The sequence below is a fragment of the Cryptotermes secundus genome, unplaced genomic scaffold (assembly GCF_002891405.2).
Source record: "Cryptotermes secundus unplaced genomic scaffold, Csec_1.0 scaffold1784, whole genome shotgun sequence".
Taxonomy (NCBI): Eukaryota; Metazoa; Arthropoda; class Insecta; order Blattodea; family Kalotermitidae; genus Cryptotermes; species Cryptotermes secundus.
Window position 1 is genome coordinate 637,297 of NW_019729238.1, and position 18,776 is coordinate 656,072.

Sequence of the window (18,776 nt, forward strand, 5' to 3'; positions counted from 1 at the left end):
AGCTTCAGCGTCTGACAGATAACGTTAATCGTCAACCTCGACACCTACGTACGTTCACTTTTAGGGGGAATAAAACTGATCTGAAACGAATGTGGCGATAAAGTTCAGGAAATAAAGAAAACTTACAAGGGATATCCTGTTGAATTTTCAACGGATCTTCCATACTAATATTTACAAAAACTGACTTAATTGAAACCTAAATAATTCGATGTGTAACTTCACTCAGAGTACCTGAAATTATGCCACGCTCGGTTCATTCCAGGCTTATTGAATTATCATTCGTTGATCATCCAACAATTCTGCACTACAAATTCTGAGCTATTGACCATAAAAATAATAAACTGAATGTCTCCGCTACATCGATTTGGCCTCTACTTCGTGTCTCCAGTCTCCAAGATTAGAGGATGGTGTCAGTCTGTGTGACAGCGTTCACAGTTTTCGGAATATTTAATGCACAGCTCTACGCGGTGGCATCCCGCACCACTTTCGACGTTAATTCCGCGCTGAAGCTTTCAAATTCACGATATTACATTCTGATAGTCTCCGTACACATGGATGCGCACAAAAAGCCTCTTCATAAAGATTACTGTTGTATCGGATGTGACGCCATCTAATCTGGTAAAATGGTACCAACGTTCGTACTTTTCTAGCAGAGCACATAGCGTCATACCCCAGAACACAGTAACATATTCATATTCAGCGTAATGATGACACGAAATCATAAGTCTCTTCATAATTACTCTCCAAAGTGGAGAATTCGGAGCGGCGCTTGCTGCTCATTGCATGCTTTTCGTTCAAAGATACCTCGAAGCGATTATTAATATGGGTTTGCAATATAGCAATTATTATTCAAGCTGAAAGTAGCCATCCAGTTAGTAGCATTCGTGTCGGCCGCGCCATAGCTCAAGCGGTTGTTGCTGGCTTCCCACTGGGGCGGCCCGTGTTCGATCCCGGGTCTGGCCAAGTGGGATTTGTGATGGACAAAGTTGCGCTGGGACAGGTTTTCTCCGAGTATTTCGGTTTCCCTTGCCAATCTTCATTCCACAAAATTCTCCATCATCATAATTACCCGGGGCAGGCTACAATAGCTCAATTATTGGCCACTGTGCCGAGTGGACACATTTGGACTTCACCTCCTACTAAGCTACTTAAAAAAATAGTACCATTCGTGCTTCGTGTTCGGAATATCCTATGTTCAAATCTCAACTCGGAAACCGTTATGATGACTGAGATGTTTTGAGTTTTTCTTCAGACCTCCTGAGCCATAATCTATGAGAAAGGGACCCCATTAGATCATGTCACGACAGCACCCTTCATATACTTCCGAATTCATAAATCACACCTCCCACAATTCTATTCTATATAATCCTAGTTATTAAATAAAAATAAAGGAACATATCTATCAATTGGAAACACTTTAATATAACGTAAGATCGTAGCCAAAACAACTCTCGGACATACGGAACCTCTTCTTTATAGTTAAAACATGAGCTGATAAATGAATTTTGGGTGGATGAAGAAATGTCGTATGTAACGCATTTATATATTTCACCCATGTAACGTTGTTCTGGAATCCACCCTTCTTAAAAATGAAGGCATTTAAACAATATCACGAACTTTACACTTCAGAAACTGATGCTTAAACCTATACGAAATTACGTACTACACGCTTCTTAGAAATCACCATGTGAAACTAATTCTCAAAGAGCTTACGTATTAGTTGACTGGATAGACACTCACTGAATAGAATGTGTTTTGAAGTTAAAAACTGACATAAAGGCCGCGCCATAGTTCAGGCTGTTAATCGCAAGTTTCCCACCGGGGCTGCCCTGGTTCGATCCCAGGTCAGTTTATGTGGGATTTATGGTGGACAAAGTGGCGCTGGGGCAGGTTTCTCAGAGTACTCCGGTTTCCCCTGCCAATTCTCATTTCACCGACTGCTCCACACTCATCATCCTCATCATCTATCATCCGGGGATGGTGCAAAAGGCCAATTAGTGGCCGATGTACCAAGTGGACTCAGTCTCAGGCCACCCCAAGAAACTAAACTGTCATGATTACGACCTAGTATTATTTTAAGACAGGAGGATCCCAAATATGTGATCTTTTGGTGAGGCAATAAATGTCTGTATAATCCAATACGATAAGATACGGGGTTAATTATACACGAATTAAACGCTTTTATGACACTTTGTGACGTAATTACATTACTAATGACCTTAATTGTTCGACAGATATGCTTAATTATGAGTTTTTATTTCCACCCCCCCCTTGGCACTACAGCCCCCGTGGGCCTAGGCCTACCTCCATGAACTTCTCCGTTCACTTCGGTTTTTCTAGATCTTACACATTCGGTAGGACTCCTTGGGCGGGTGATCAGCTCGTCGCAAGATCTCTACCTGTACACAAACACAGAAAAACGCACACACACAAACTAAACATCCATGCCCTGGGTGAGATTCGAACCCATGATCCCGGTTTCCAAGCGAACGAAAACGGTACATGCCTTAGACCCCTCGGCTACCGTGACAGGCAATTATGAACTTTATTTATCGAATTGTTTAGTAAAAATCAGGAAAATTATGTAGAATGTGAGTATTAAGATATCTAAATTTACTATATTTTTAATTTAACAAATCTGACAAATTGGCAAAGTACCACCGTGCTTTGTTTAGAGAATGGGTGTGTATGTCTGTCTTTTCGAAACAAGAGATACTTTGTATTGAACCTGATGGTACTTTTATGTGAGCTGTGCCATAGCCCCCAGAGTGGAATGAGCCAGCTATAAGGGCAAAGTAGGCAAGTGTTCGGAATTATTGAGGATTCGCTGGAAGAGAACAAGATTACGACTGGCTCCTCAATTAGACGGTATTGTTTGTTCAAGGAGAATGTCTGCAGGCTTCATCACATCGGAGTTGCCTTGAACAACTAGACCATGCCAGTCGGGACAGGAAACAGTTTAGAGCGGAGGCAGCCAAATGCGTATATATGTGCAGTAAAAATATTGACTTTTATCAGAGGATGTTAGCAACTACGTACATAGGAAAGTATTTTTTTCTAAATTAACTCCTTTTATGGCGAATATTTTGTTGCAAACGTTACGTCATTTGTACGTTTTTATTCCAACTAAAGATTTCCATTCCTTACACTTTGGAAGAGATGGCATGGAAGGTGCAGAGAGCGTAGTTGAATCCCTTTAACTGGTACTATCACGTACTAAAGTCATGGAAGTCTTTCAATAAGTCTGCTGCTGAGATCCTCGACAGCGCATTCATTCTCTGGTCAGAGTCCAGCAGGACTCATGGCGACATTTTACTGTCTCAGAAGGGCCGCGCCATAGCTCAAGCGGTTAGTCGCTGGCTTCCCACCGCGGCGGCCCGGGTTCGATCGCGGGTCTGGTCAAGTGGTGGATTTGTTGTGGGCAAAGTGGCGCTGGTGCAGTTTTCTCCGAGTACTTCGGTTTCCCCTGCCAATCTTCATTCCACAATCACCCTCACCTATCATTTGGGGATGGTAGAATAGGCCAGAAAAGGCCGCAGACCAAGGGACTTAGTCTCACCCGACTAGCAATAAAAAAAAAGCAATAATTCTGATTCAGATTCGAGTCTCCCCCAACCTGGATGGCCAAGTCCCTGTATTAATGTCCCCAGGAACAGGTTGGCCCCGTTATACCCCCAGGCACTTGCTTTCCTTTCCATCGTCTCCTATGATTTGCAGGGCTCGCTCAACAGAACATGGTCGGTCGACTCACAGAGCCTCGGAGCGCATCCACAGAGAACACCGCCTGCATCACCTCTTTTATAGTTGCATGACGTCACCACGCGTCCTTATGCTGCGGGGGCTACATAGCAACGGCCGTACGTATCACGTATCGTGACACTTTCTTTATTGTTGCATGCGGGCATTACCTAGCAACGGCTGAGGTTTACAGAGTCACCTCTTAGCAACTGGTCTATGCGTCGCATTATCATGACACCTAAGCCCATCTTAACGGCGTACCTCATAAATCTCTCCCATCAGTCTGTGTGTCTGTGAGCATCCCTCATATCGTTACTATGCAACGGCGAGGTAAACACATCCTGCTGCAACGATTACACACAGCAATAAAAGAGTTGTTCAACGCGTCGCTTTCTATGCGATCCGTATCACATCGAAGGAGAATCTGTGGTTCTGCCTGTCTTTCCCTTATAGTTGCTAGGCAATGGCTTTGTGAACACGTACCTGCGGCAAAAAGAATTTTTGGAGGCGTCTTTCCTAAGAGGTTCTTGTCCTATCAAAGGAAAGTAGGCGATCAGTTCTCACCAGAATCTCTTGTTCTCCACTGCGTAATTCCTATGTTGACCCTGTGTCTGTTATATTTGAGCTTCTGTTTGTCTGTTAATGTAATTAATAGTATTGGCACTGTGCTGTGTCTGTAATTGGCCTGGTAGCTGCTGACGTGGTAGATAAATAATAAAGAATTATTCCTTTTATTATTACTTTTATTCAATTCAGTTCAATTCTTTATTATTAATGTGCCGAGTCAACAGCCGCAAGGCCAATTACAGACACAGCACAATGCAGATGAATGAATTACATTTTAGACAACTTATTAAAAGTCAAATACAAATTACAGGTAAGTACTTGGAAGAAATAATAATGAATAAAAGTAAAAGTAAACAAACAAATAACTGATAATTATAACAGTAATAATAATTTCATTATCATTGAACTGAATGTTATTACGAATTGAGGAATGTAACAAATATTTAATTAAGAAATGAATAGTACCAATAGTAATAACAGAAATAAATTCTGCTAGAAGCAAATAAAGAACACATTTGAGTCACTGTGGTCCTATCTATGTAAAGGGTTAGAAAAGCGACATTTGTAATGCAAGCAAGCCTACACTCACATACATGAACACAGACACACAGACACACACACACGTGCACAATTACACACATACACACGCACACACTTTCTGATCAATAACTTCTTAGATTTTAGCCTTTTCTGTGACAGATCCAGATTTACTTCTAAGAGGTATGATTGTCTTAATAATTAATAGGACCATCTGAGATTTTTTCCAAGAACCAACCAGAGCTAGTGTGAAAAGGGATAATACTGAGCAATTCTTCTTTATTACGCGCACGGAGGGGAAACGCATCACGTTTCGCCTTCAGTGGGATATATGCAGTATTTCTGCCATCTCAACGCTCTCTGCTCTATCAGAATTCTGCCACACCCATCACATGTTAGGATATAGGTAATCATTCATTCGAGCTTCACTACGCAGAATTTGCTACGCGACGGAAGTGTGAAAACGTCCAAATTAATGTTCGTTAAAGGGTACGTACTGCATGACAAATCTTATTATGAGTATTAAGCTAGCCACCATTCAGTAAACACTGTGACCGGTTTAAGGATTGGACGTAAAGATATTGAAATGTAACTTAGTAACTCCACAGAGAATAGTACTCACTTTGAAACTGATAGTGACCCAGGTAGTAAAGGAATTCACCTCTTTAATGGAACTAAAAATTCCGCTACTACGTTCGCAAGACCTTATACACTTTCCAGAGCAGTAAACACCTTACAACCTAAATTCCCTTAATAATAAAAAACGCAATCTTATTATTATTATTATTATTATTATTATGGCCAGAGTAATTGCACCTATTTAATTTTCATTATTGTCTAAGTTGCTTTTCATTGACATTCATTTGTGTCTGTGTCTATGTGTACTTTTGTCTTTGTTTGTATCTTTGATCGTGCTTACTTTATAATTATCCTTTGGGCTGTTAATTTGCATGTAAATTAACAGAAACTGAATTGACTGAAATGAAATAAGTTTCTTTTTTTTTTGTTCACAACCCTAGTGGTTATTATGTCATAGAGGTTCTAGTGAAATGTCCTTCATGCATTTTCTCTTGCCTTTGCCCTCTTAATTTTGTTTTCTCATTTTTCAGTGTCTGTCTGTAATTAACCTTTTAGCTGTTGTCAAGCACATTAATGAATGAATTGAACTGTATTATTATTGCGTGCTCTTATATGTCACTATAGGTCTTGTACTGGAATTTAACATTTAGTGGATTTCATATTTTTGTGAACAAATTATGACTTTCAAATACAAGATAAATAATGTTACAAAAGATATTTTGTTAATGCTGCTAAGTGGTGGTGGTGGTTGTGGTGGTGGTGGTGTGGTAGCAGTGAGATCCTTAATTTGTTATCATTTACACCATCAGACACGAGTTTCTAGACCGCCCCAAAATTTGTAAACCGAAAAGAACACAAGTTTAAGCCAAACGGTTAAAATAGCTGTCATTCATGTATTTTTTAAACATGAAACAGGCGGGTATATTTTAACTCTGTGAAGCCTGGAATCCATCCAAGTATAATTCAAAATGACCGTATCTACCCAACATACACAGCATCGAGTCTCAATTACGACGACTGAGCGGTTAATTTCTTTTAAAGAAGTAATCGCCGTTTATTCTGAGAACTAAACGAAATCCGTAAATATATTCTGTGGGCAAAATGCTGATATTATGTGGCAACTATTGTGCTTTGCATGGTTAGCTCACTGGGGCACAAGTCAAAGATAAACTAGTACTGGTTCTATTTTTTTAACCTTTCTCAGGAAGTTGTAAGTTCGTCTCTAAAGATGAAACCACCTTAATCATAATCTTCAGATAAAAATGAACCTGTACTGCTACCGTTGCAGAGGTTCGTTGGGTTCGGATTCAAATATGGCGTATCTTCAATTTGATTTACGGTCGTGCATTTTATTATGTGACATGCTGGATCACATAGGATCCTCGAGATGAAAAAGAGGATTTCCTTGCTACTTCTCCCTGCCTTTCTTACATTAGGACATGGATCGCTGGTATTAGGCTGTAGCGGCACAGCACCACAGATACTTCCAGCTCGCTTCAGTTTCCAATACTGGGCTGCAAAACGGGAGTAACGTACTTTCCTGAGGCACAAAATAGTACAGGTATAATCTAGCGGCTCAGCGTTGAGAGCAAAAGACATACTTTTTTATTATTATCATTCTTATAAACAGCATGAGGCAAAGGTAAATTAAAAAAAGGTAAATTTGTCCCTGTGTTTAACTAGTTAAGCACTACGCCATCAAGGCGTATAGGGGAGTGGCTGTATAAATCCAAATTTTCTTGGCCTGAGCACTAGTTGAAGGCGAGTGGTCAGCTTCACGCCTCTGCCGTTTTACCTCAATGTAATGAATTGGATAGGAGGCTGGCTGGACCCCAGAGACGTTCTGAACGTTGTGGAGAGGAGAAAATTATTGACCTTATAGGATTTGAACTCCGACCTCTTGGTCATCAAGTTCGTAACCAGTCGTCATACCGACTACGCTATCCGAACAGCAAGAAGTAAATACAACAAAATAAATGTGAAACATACGCTCCAGTGAATTACATGTTCCTTCTATGCGCAGGTTTTGTTTTTTCTTGCTGTTTTTCAACTGTACGAAGTTGTTAATGTGCATTACTGTAGATATAAATGTAGATTATTCATTGCTTTTTCACTTATCCACTTTTACTAAATTATATGTGGCAGAAATGGAGACAAATTTTCATATGTGAAAATTACAGTTTATGCTTAAAGAAACCAATTATAAATATGATGCACCGAGCAGGTTGGTGTAGCGATAGCATTCAAGATTTATATTTGGGAGGTAATGGCGACCGCGATTACGTGCCGTCCACTGAGCCATTGCCTAGCAACGGATATGTTTACAGAGCCGTTCCCTAGCAACATCCGTCTTCGCTGCCTTCACGATTCCGGCTCTCAGCAGAGAAGTGAAAATATAAATTCAGCCCACAACTTCGGAAATGGCTACTGCTTTGTATAAAATTATGTGTCTTCAAATCTGCTATCAAAGAACATAAATATTATACTAAACAAAATTATAAATATACATGTTATTTTATATGCCATGAAACATCGTCTATCAAATTGATTTCACCTCAAATAACATGTAAAAAGTATATATTTCTTCAGATGTGACCAGTTTCTTGTGAATAAACAAAGTACCTTACATGTTTCGGCCTGTACTGACCGTAATCGGAGGTTGGTGAAACCTGTGATGATGGTCAAGACAGTCATATCCGAAGGAATACATAATTTTGCATATCTATTATAAGTTGTGGAAGAACAAGATGCCTGTATAGGCTTGAAAGGATTCTGACGATGTTGTATGCTGTACAGAACTATAAGGCTTAATTTGGACTTTATCCATCGTCAAAAACCACGACGTTTCGGAGACTGGATCTGTCTCAATCCTCAGGTGGATGGGGCAATCCAGTGATTGAGACTAGCTCTTTCTAACGGGCCCAACTGAGTAGGTATATCCTGCACCATCCACCTGAGGACGGAGACAGATACAGTCTTCGAAACGTTGTGGTTTCTCGTCTTATATATACCAGATGATGGATGAAGTCCAAAATAAGCCTTACAGTTCTGTACAAGATGCATGTATATAGTAGTTACGATATGTTACCTCAAATAACAGTAAAATAGACAGTGGGATATCAACATAGAGAACTACTAAGGCCAATGTGTACGGCGAATCCAAGAGACTAACCATTCGTGTACTTTAACAAAAAAATATTATGAATAGGTGGTCAAACTAACGTGTCTATGTTCAGGAACAAGTATGCTACAAATATTGAGAAGGACTAAATCGAATAAAGAACCAGTACAGATGGGAGAAAAGCCTCTAATGTCATTATATTTACTTAAACCAAGCTCGTTCATCTCTCGGCAAGCAGTGCACATGCGACGTCGGCTGCTTTTATGAGGCCCACGGGAGCATCCTCCCACTCCGCGAATCACGTGTGTTAACACTTGCCTCCTCTTTAAAAAATGTGGCGGATGTTGCCGAGAGAAGTTTTTTACGACCGCACTTATTAAATACTCCGTGTAATTGTCATTCAATTCAGCTGAGAACTGATAAATAGCTTAGAAAATTATGGAATTAATGAAACTCCATGATTTTATGTAAAATTCCTACCATTTCGAAATATATGATGGCTGTCTTTTCAGCAGTGTCATCATCAAAATATGGTCTGAGGTCCTGATTACGCACTTAGCACGACCATACTGTCTGACAACTGGATCTAAATGCTGGTTTCAATTTTTTATTTACAAATTCAGTTCTTTAAAACATGGTCCGGAGGTAGGTGCCTGCACTTCAATGAGTTCCATCAGTGGCTTGAATTTAGACAGCCCAGAAACAAAACCATCAAGTATCATCTGCATACTTAAATTCATTCACGTTGTTTAATTTACGGAGTCGACCTTCTAATTCTAAGAATTACATCTCACGTACTTTTCCTCCATTGGGAATAATGTAAGAGTGGTATCTGCCTTGATAGAGGAATCGTATACAATTACTCGATGCAGTTTTGAACACAGTTGTAACACAGTGCTGTTCTTGTCTTATTCATGGCGCAGAGTACGAACCAGACATAGGAATAATAATGCCTTTGCAATAATTATCATTAGAAGTGATTATTTCTTTAAATTTTGCCAGTGATAACGCATAAATTTTGCACTATATTCGGTTTATACAAACGGAATTCACGCGATATACAACTCAGATGTAGTGTCAGTGAGCTCTTAAGATGCTGCTGATGGCCCTAAGTCAGCGAAAAGTAGCAGTTGTGGATTTGAATCCTGCCTGAGTTAAGGGTATATTCCGTCTATCATAGCTCATCTTTGGAGTTCTGCCACGAGGTGCTTTACAAAAGGGAACACAGTCACGACATAAGTAACTATGAATAAAGGAACTACAGAAATATGTGAATACTATTTTGGCACAACTGCTGTCGTTCATGTGTTACTGCGAATTGCTTTAGTTCTGTTTAATGAGAGCTGTTATTAAGCATAGTACCACTATGCAGATTTGCTGCAATGGGTAATTTTATGTCAAACAGATTCGCACAGAAGAGAATCGTTACACTATAAAATGGGCAGAAAAATAACGGACCTTAAAGTTAGAATAGTTTCGTTGCCAACACATATAAAAGTATTTAATATAATATTTCAATATTTACTCACTTTCAAAAATATTGGAGAAAAATTATTTTTTAAAAAATAGGAAATTAATGCGCATTTATATGGGTTCTCTGCTTAGAGTAAATTCTAACAAATATTAATGAGGACACATTATCCTGTATATCATAAGTTCAAACTGATATTCCATCAAAGCGATAATATACACACTTCGGTATACGCGGTAACTTCGCGTAATATTAAGCCTGAGAAATGCGCTGTGATTTGGGCGGTTAAGGGAGGAGAAGATCTCGGCCTGTTTGCTGATACAAGTTTAGTGGCCAATTTCCAGGTACCAGTTCAGGAATCCCATGAAAGCTAAACCTCAGGGCAGCCGATTAAGCAGACGTCTGAGACCAATGTCGAATACGACGAAGATACACGTCACAAACGTTTATATTGAGCAAACCTGCTCGCTTGCCACAGGTCCTGAATTATGAAACAGACTAAGAGAGTTCCTAGGCCTCCGTCTTGGCAACGGTCTCTCAAGGGAACTCGCCTGAGATGGCTCCTCTTTAAGCGGGAAACGGTCGCTTAATATTTTAAAAGTTTTACTTGGCAGTGGGGTCGAGAGCGGTCGGTTATGCTCCGACGTTAAGGCACCCTATTCCTCCCTAAAAGCGCGTCCACATTACTCGTACTCGTGTGACTCGCTATGCTCGCGAGTAACGTGGACGATATGACAAATCACGAGACAAGCAAATTTTAAATTTAAAAACTATGGCCAATAAATTAAACTACGGCTACAGTCTATACACACTACGAGTAAATATACGGATCCTCAGGCGCCGAAGCCTGGCGAGCAACTAAAATAGTGTGGACGAAGATTTACGAGCACAAGTAAAAGCCAGACGAGTCTCCCGATGAGCACAAGCCCGGAGAGCACGAGCACGAGCACGAGCACGAGCACGAGTAATGTGGGCGCGCCTTAAGACAAACTACAACAGTTTCGTCTACGGCTGTGCGGTGAAGTGACAACTCTCTATCATGGATCCTGTCTACAGATCTTGGATACGTCTTGCCACTTGCACCGTCAGTATCAGCCGAACTGTCAGACTCTTCGCCGTATGAAGAGCAATTGTCTTCATCGCATATCCAACTCCGGATTGTCCGGGAACATGATAAAAAATTGCACCTTCAACGCTACTTCTACAAATTAAATCTTCATTGTTATCTTTGCGCTGAGCCCCTCAGAACTTTGCAGGATTCCCATCGACACATGCCGGAAAATTCGACCATTAGGAAGATGTTGAATCGAAGACTGACTGCAGTGACTGATCTCTTCGAAGGTCAAACGCAAACTGAACTCGTCTCCAAGTCCAAGTCCAAGTCCAAGTCACATTGCGACTGACGGTCAGTCAGTCAGTAAGTCTTGTTGTCGAGCCCCATCTGTGGCTCATTTTCAGATATTTATTACCTTTAACAGTTACGGTATTGTTTTTGTGGGGCGCCCTCTCTGACGAGACGACGGGTCTGCCTTTTGTATGTGCTGCTGGCCCTTGCCAGTGCAGTCTTTCTAGGGTCTGAGTCCCTTGGGACTCGAGACCATATTTTACTGTCTCAGATTTGAGACTTCCCTTTTTGTCGCCTCTTACGACTCGCAGGGTCACGGTGGAGGTATTCGACCCCGCCTCCACACGGGGAACTCATCTCTTGTTAAAGCTGGAGTTTTATAACCTCGTCTCGGACGTTGTTATGCAACGAAGCCTCTGTTGTCCTTTCATTTCCGGGGAAACGCGTTTGTTGTTTGGGTTGTGCCTACGCAACGGCCCACTGTTATTGCGTTTCTATGGAAGTTCCCTTACGGATTTACGGCATGCGACAGTATTTTAATCGTTGTATGATGAAGGGGCCCATAAGCTGGACAAGAAACTGAGAGCAGCGAAATCATTGTTTCAGGTGTGGTTCGTTCAGTTCCATTAGGATGGATACAGTCATGCTTACGCTACTTTGGTTCGGCAACTCAGGGACATTTGTTGAGTGCTGAGCCGACATCAGTTTGCACAGCCACAGCAAAACTCTTATTGCTTTAAATATTTCCGTCGAATGCCCACTTTATGACGTAGAGTGTTGCATCTTCCATATCTCTGACACGTTGCGTCATTTCCTAGGAGGTTATCTTTTCACTACGTCAAATGCTGCGGCATTCGTAACAGTACTCAGCTCTCCTAGATAATTTGGTTAAGTAATTTAACATTTCGGCCGGTCACGGTAGCCGAGCGGTCTAAGGCACGTACTGTCTCCGCTCGCTTGGAAACCGGGATCGTGGGTTCGAATCCCACTGATGGCATGGAGGTTTAGTTTGTGTGTAGGCGTTTTTCTGTGTTTGTGTACAGGTAGAGGCCTTGCGACGAGCTGATCACCCGCCCAAGGAGTCCTACCGAACGTGTAAGATCTAGAAAACCGAAGTGAATCGGAGAAATTCATGGAGGTAGGCCTAGGCCCACTGAGGCTGTAGTGCCAAGGGGGAAAAAAATTAACATTTCGGGAACTTTCGCTTTATGACGTCCTGACTTTTACTGAATGGAACACCGTGACAGGCCCCAAACAGCCTGGCATTCTGATCACTTTCAATATTAAGATAATCTTTTCTCCTTTTGATTTTATCATCTGACCAATTACCATATGTCATATCAATTTTACTTTTTTGCCTCTTGGACTTCAAGTTTGGTTTTCACACAGGAGTAAATAATCCTGGAAGCCGACGAGCCTCAATTTCACCAGTTCACGTCGGGCTAACAAAATACCATTCAGGGAACTTATGAACAGAAAATAAAAGCAAAATAACGTAGCAACTGACCAAGTGTCTCTTCAGCTGTATAACTAAAATTAAAAGCAATAAAAACAACCCCCCTTATTAAACGATGTCCTGATATGACTATATATAGTTATTTGCATCACTCAGACCCAACCTAATTCAAATCAATCGCTGGCGGAGACTTTCCAGCTGGTCATTGTTTAACAAGTTAGCACGTATAATCTTCCAAATTCATTTTGTTTCACATGCCGGTGTTAGGTGTTTGTCCCATCATAACCTTACCGCAAAGAGTACAAGGGAAGATGCGTTATTTTATTACTATGTGGGGCATTTTATCCTATGTCTTCAACTTACCTATGTCAATACTTTCCTCGGTTTCATACAAACCCTCCTTCACAGAAACCTCAATAAACAAGATTCACAATGATGACATCTATACCATACAAAAGCAAAACAACGAAAACACAATGAGAGAGTAAACCAGACACATATAAGATAACACAGCGAAAATAAGAACCGGACCAATCACAAATCGCATCGCGATCACAAAAAGAATGGGCTATTCAAGAGGCAATACACGTTGTGCTATACATATATTATTTGACGCCTCAATGCAAAGAATACAGGGAAACTGCAGCGTCAGAGTTTATCTTCACCCAGTGCACAGCTAAGCGAATCAACTGTGAAACTTGAAGAACTTTAAACGTATCAACATGTGAAAATTCGGAGAAAAATTTTAGGCATTTAAAAATTTAAATTTAAACAATATTGAAACAATGAATATGGAGCAATAAACCCAACTTAGTGACCGTAGATGGTATAATTATAAAATAACATATGCACATGAGCCACAAAATGTAAACACTGGCCAATGTAGCAGCCATAATTTATGTATGCACTCTATCTGATGATGGCCAAACAGGACGAAACATGTCGCATAATAAAGAAGCTCTGTATAATTAGCGTAGTTGTACTTTGCTGTGTTGACGGAACCTCATGTGCTAATTTCATCAGCAGCTGCTAAATTCAGTTATCATATCAGTCTGATATTTAAACTGCACGTCCAGAAACTGGTAACACTGGGAGGTGGTGAGTCTACCGCCAAATCTATATAAATCAGTAATGTTGTGTAGGACATTTGTTGGCATTCGGCTTATTTTGTGGTTGAAGCTATGTTTCCAAATTGGAGAACGGGTTTGTTTATAAAACGTGTGGATAGAGACATTTACTTGGACATTTTAGCAAGCTTGTTAGAAAAACCCCGGTATTTAGAACGACCCAATGACTGGACATTACGCAACTGTTCCTCTTACACAGTGAAGGAAAAACCTGCCTGCATAATTTGGAAAGTTTACGATAGCGCATTCTCTGAGTAAGACCAAATCAATTACTGGACTAATGGACTTGGCACCATAACAATACACCACCCCTTCAGAGCACTTAATTAAATCAATAGAACTGTTTTAGATCATCCGTCTTTTTCGTGTGATTTTTTTCAGTTTTTTTAAACTAAAATCTCCTTAAATCGATCTTACTTTCAACGACTGAAGTTCAATATGACTACAATAATAAAAGGATTTTCTTTTCAATTATTTCCAACTTCGCAGATAAGTCGAATGCATCCACAAAATCCACAGGGTAAGTATTTCGAAAGTAATCGCATTCATTAAAATTTTGTAGTAAGATATATGGTAGATACTTTTATAGAATTAGCTTAGTTATTTAAATGTGAGATACAGGACTCATTTAATTACGTACGTGACGTGTTGTTGAGCTGTTAATCCATATGACTATTATTTTGCCAGGTTGGTCTTGCGTCCTTTTTTCTCGGAGTCTGTCACTTGTTCCTCCTGCATCTCAGCAGCGACTGCCTCTGTCAATCAAGCAACTGTTGTCACGTTTTCGAGCGCATTACCTATCGCCCGGTCTCGATCCTAGCTTCATCAATCGTAGCTGAATCGGCTGCCAGAGAAGGAGTGCTTCATTCACTGCGAGAGGCAAAGTGGTGCAGCTGAGAAAAGAAAATTTGCTTCGTCGTGTGAAAGACGACAGGTCAAGCGTTAAGCAGTGCACTCAACTTGCAACATACACGTATTTACCTTGCAGGTATAATGCGTTTTCTAAACCGTAGTCGAACAATCTGAGCAGACAGGCGAAACAGTAAACCCTTTATTGACGTCATTAATAGGTCGGTGGCTAAGACTTATAAGAAAACCTTTGAAAATTATTTCCTATAAATTACGTTGCAAGAAGAGAACCTGGACTTCACCAAGGCGTTGTAGAAGACTTATGCTTTAAGTCTTATTTTTTATATACTGATAATCGATGTAACGTCGAATAAAATTACAAAGTATTTATGAAAGTTAGTTGATCTGGATAGAGCTTCAATGTAGCCCCCAAGTCGAATGTGAATAGGTAAATTATTGAGAACTATGCCCAGACGCTTTTTTGCACATGAAAATACCGTCTTTTTCCCTTCGAAAGTGAACCGGAAAATTTAAATATCACATATATGTTTTCTAACGAACAGCTAAAACAAAGACTGTGTGGAAATATTAAACAACTGGCCAACATTTCTGTATGTGCAGTTCAGCTCCATTTCTTGTTAAATTGGATGCTACACAGATATACTTACTCTAATTAGATGCAGAAAAATCAAAAGAAGCTCCCATACCGCTACAGAAAATTATGCTTTATCAGAGTTTCAATTATCAGAATTATGTATTTCTTGTGAAAATAAATATGAGGCTCAACGGGAAGTTTCATCGCATACTGTTAAGATGAATAAACCACGGGGGACGAGATGACAGGGCATACAGCACGCATGGGAGAGATGAAACATGCATGAATAATTTTAGTCGGAACACCGAAAGGAAATAGACCAATTGGGATAGAAGAAGAATATGAAACCGTATCACAAAAATAGGACAGATTTCATATGGCTGGGGATAGGACCAATAGTGACCTATTTTGTATATGCCAAGAAGACTGCGATGTCCACATCAGACGAGCGACAATTAGTTTCTCTAGAAAAGCTATTGCAGTAAAACTTCGTTTCCTCAGTTAATAATACGAGTAGGCCGCGCCATAGCTCAAGCGGTTAGTCGCTGGCTTACCACAGCGGCGGCCCGGGTTCGATCCCGGGTCTGGTCAAGTGGGATTTGTGGTGGACAAAGTGGCGCTGGGGCAGGTTATCTCCGAGTACTTCGGTTTTCCCTGCCAATCTTCATTCCACCAATTGCTCCACAATCACCCTCACCTATCATCTGGGGCAGGTACAATAGGCCAGAAGTGGCTGCAGTACAAGGGACTGAATCCAAACTCACTAGCAATTAAAAAAATAATATCATGGGCATACATGATAGAAACTTGTGTTTGGTAACAATAAGTAATTCGGTACCTCTAAGTGGGAAAGGTGGTTACATGATGTCTGTTTATTTTTAGTTGAAGTTAGATCAAGAAACCTGGAAACACTACATTACGTCAGTGCCTACGCTATACGTAGTTTCAGTTTATGAAGGCCCATGGTGCATTCGGTTCCTTACACCTTTTATCCTACATTCTTTATGCAGATGTATTTCTTTACATTCCTCTATTTGTGCCTATTTCCAGGATATACCCACTCATGACTTTTTCACTCATAAGAATAGGAAATACAGTATATTAAGATGTCGCAGTTTCTTATTAATTTTTACGCCTTTATCGTGGAAAATATATGTCAGTTCAGCACATACATGATGTTGTGACGATAGTAATATGGGATGACTATGTGTATATTAAAAAGAATTAAAGTAAGTAAGTAAAAGTATCCCTGTAACAGGCCGTGAAGGCCCATAGGGATGTGAGATGTTGAGGTTCCCACATTTTTTAGACAATCAGCTAATAGATGGCGGTAAGTTTGTCAGCCCTACACCCCCAAGAATATTCCAAGAATATTCCTGGTACTCGTTTCTGTTAGAGGCTGAGTCGATCCCAAAGCCACAGTGCGGCTGGAAGGATTAGGTCAATTGAAATATCCATGACCTCATCTTGACTTGAACCTACGACATTCCGGCTTGTAGCATAGTGCCTCAACCAACTACGCTACCGTGTACCCCATTAAAAGAGAATTAAAAAAAATTATTTCCGGCGGAAGTGGGACAGAACAACAGAACAAGTACGGAAGAGAGACAAAAACAAAATATTATCTCATTCAACGAAATGCTTACTCAGTCTACACTGGATGGAGTTGTAGTTTTAAACTTCTACAGTGATAAAGAGAATCCAAATGGGAGAGATGTCCAAGTTGGGTTGACTGATCGGTTGGTGTATCAGACAAATGTGGGCGGATTTCTTGTATTTTCTGTATGTGGTGTTTGGTTCAATCTGTAAGACCCTGTAAGACCTTCTCTTCTTTCTAACATGTTTTGTGGCCTTCTTCGTATGCATGTTGGGCTAATTTTAATTTTTCAAGCAGACCCTGTGTCAGGTTATATGGTTATATTTGTGCTCCTACTTCTAAAGGTCTGTGTGTTTCGCCGATGTAACATCTTCCACGTCAGACGGGATATTGTACACACACTGCTTCGTCACCTGGTCATCTATACCAGGTCCAGTTTTCATCAATGTCCCACAGAGTGTATGTTTAGTTCTGAAAATGGTCATGAGATTAAAACTCTTTAGATTGTGTCTGAATTTCTCGGAAATGCCCTTAACATATGGAATGACGACAGTACACTAGTATACTTTGTCTGAAGAGGGTCATATTTCTTGCCGATGGTTTCAGTACAGAGTCAACGAATTCTTTTGGATATTCATTAAGCACCACATAATGTTTTATGTTTGTAATTTCCCTGTTGAAATCTTTCTGAACGTGACATACGACCTTCGATAGGTTGACCAAACTCTGAACGACTCCCTTCTTTACGTGATGTGGGCGGTTGGACATGAAGAGCTGATAACGACCAATATGAATAGGTTTCCGGTACAATTTTGTGGGCAATTTTGGGCTCTGCTCCATGACGAATATGTCCAAGAACAGAATGGAAGAGTAATAATAATAAGAAACGGTTATGGATAAGGAAGGCCACCAGGAAGACGTTCTATGCGGTAGTATGAATGCGCTAGCAGAGTGTAGATAATTTTGAGCGAAGACAGGAGTGTGGAAATAAATTTTTTGGAAATCGAAACAACTCTGAATCCCATTAATTTATCATCCATAATCATACGGAGAATAAAAGGCAAGTTAAATTTGTTCCTGTGTTTAAACATGACACGATGTAAATATAGGGAGCCGGGATAGCATGTTCGGTATAGCGGGCATGACGACCGAGGGGTCAGAGTTCGAGTCCTAGTAGGTTCAAGAATCTACTCTTCTCCATATCGTCCAGACCAACTCTGAGGTACACACAACCTCGTATCCATTCGGCACCGGGGGCTCTTTCTCCGAGGGTAAAGAGGTCGGGGCATGAAGCTGACCACTCACCTCCAACTAGTGCCGAGGTCAAGAAAATTTGGATCTGTACATCCACACCCCATACACCTTCATGCCGTAGTGCTTAATTAGTTAAGCATAGGGCAACTTTACCTTACCATGTAAAGACAGGGTGTTTCACGACTTTAGGGCATAACTGCAGGAAGTGATTTCCTAGGACTTTGTGATCAAAAAAGTTCATATAAATATGTGCCCGATTTTCGACGGTTACGGAGTTATGACCGTTTTAAACTCAGAATAGAAGGTAACGATTACTGACAATAAACGGAACAAAATAATAAACCAGCATAATACATGATACATTTAAAGTATGAATGTAAATTCAACTTCCTGAAATTACCTTTATTTTGAATTTATTGGTGCTTAAAGTTGATTTTCGAAAATGCCACCGCCGGCCGCAACAAATACAACCGCTCGGTTGTGAACCGCGCCGGACATACCAACCCACCACGCCTTAGGTAGCTCTCAAGTGTCGCGATA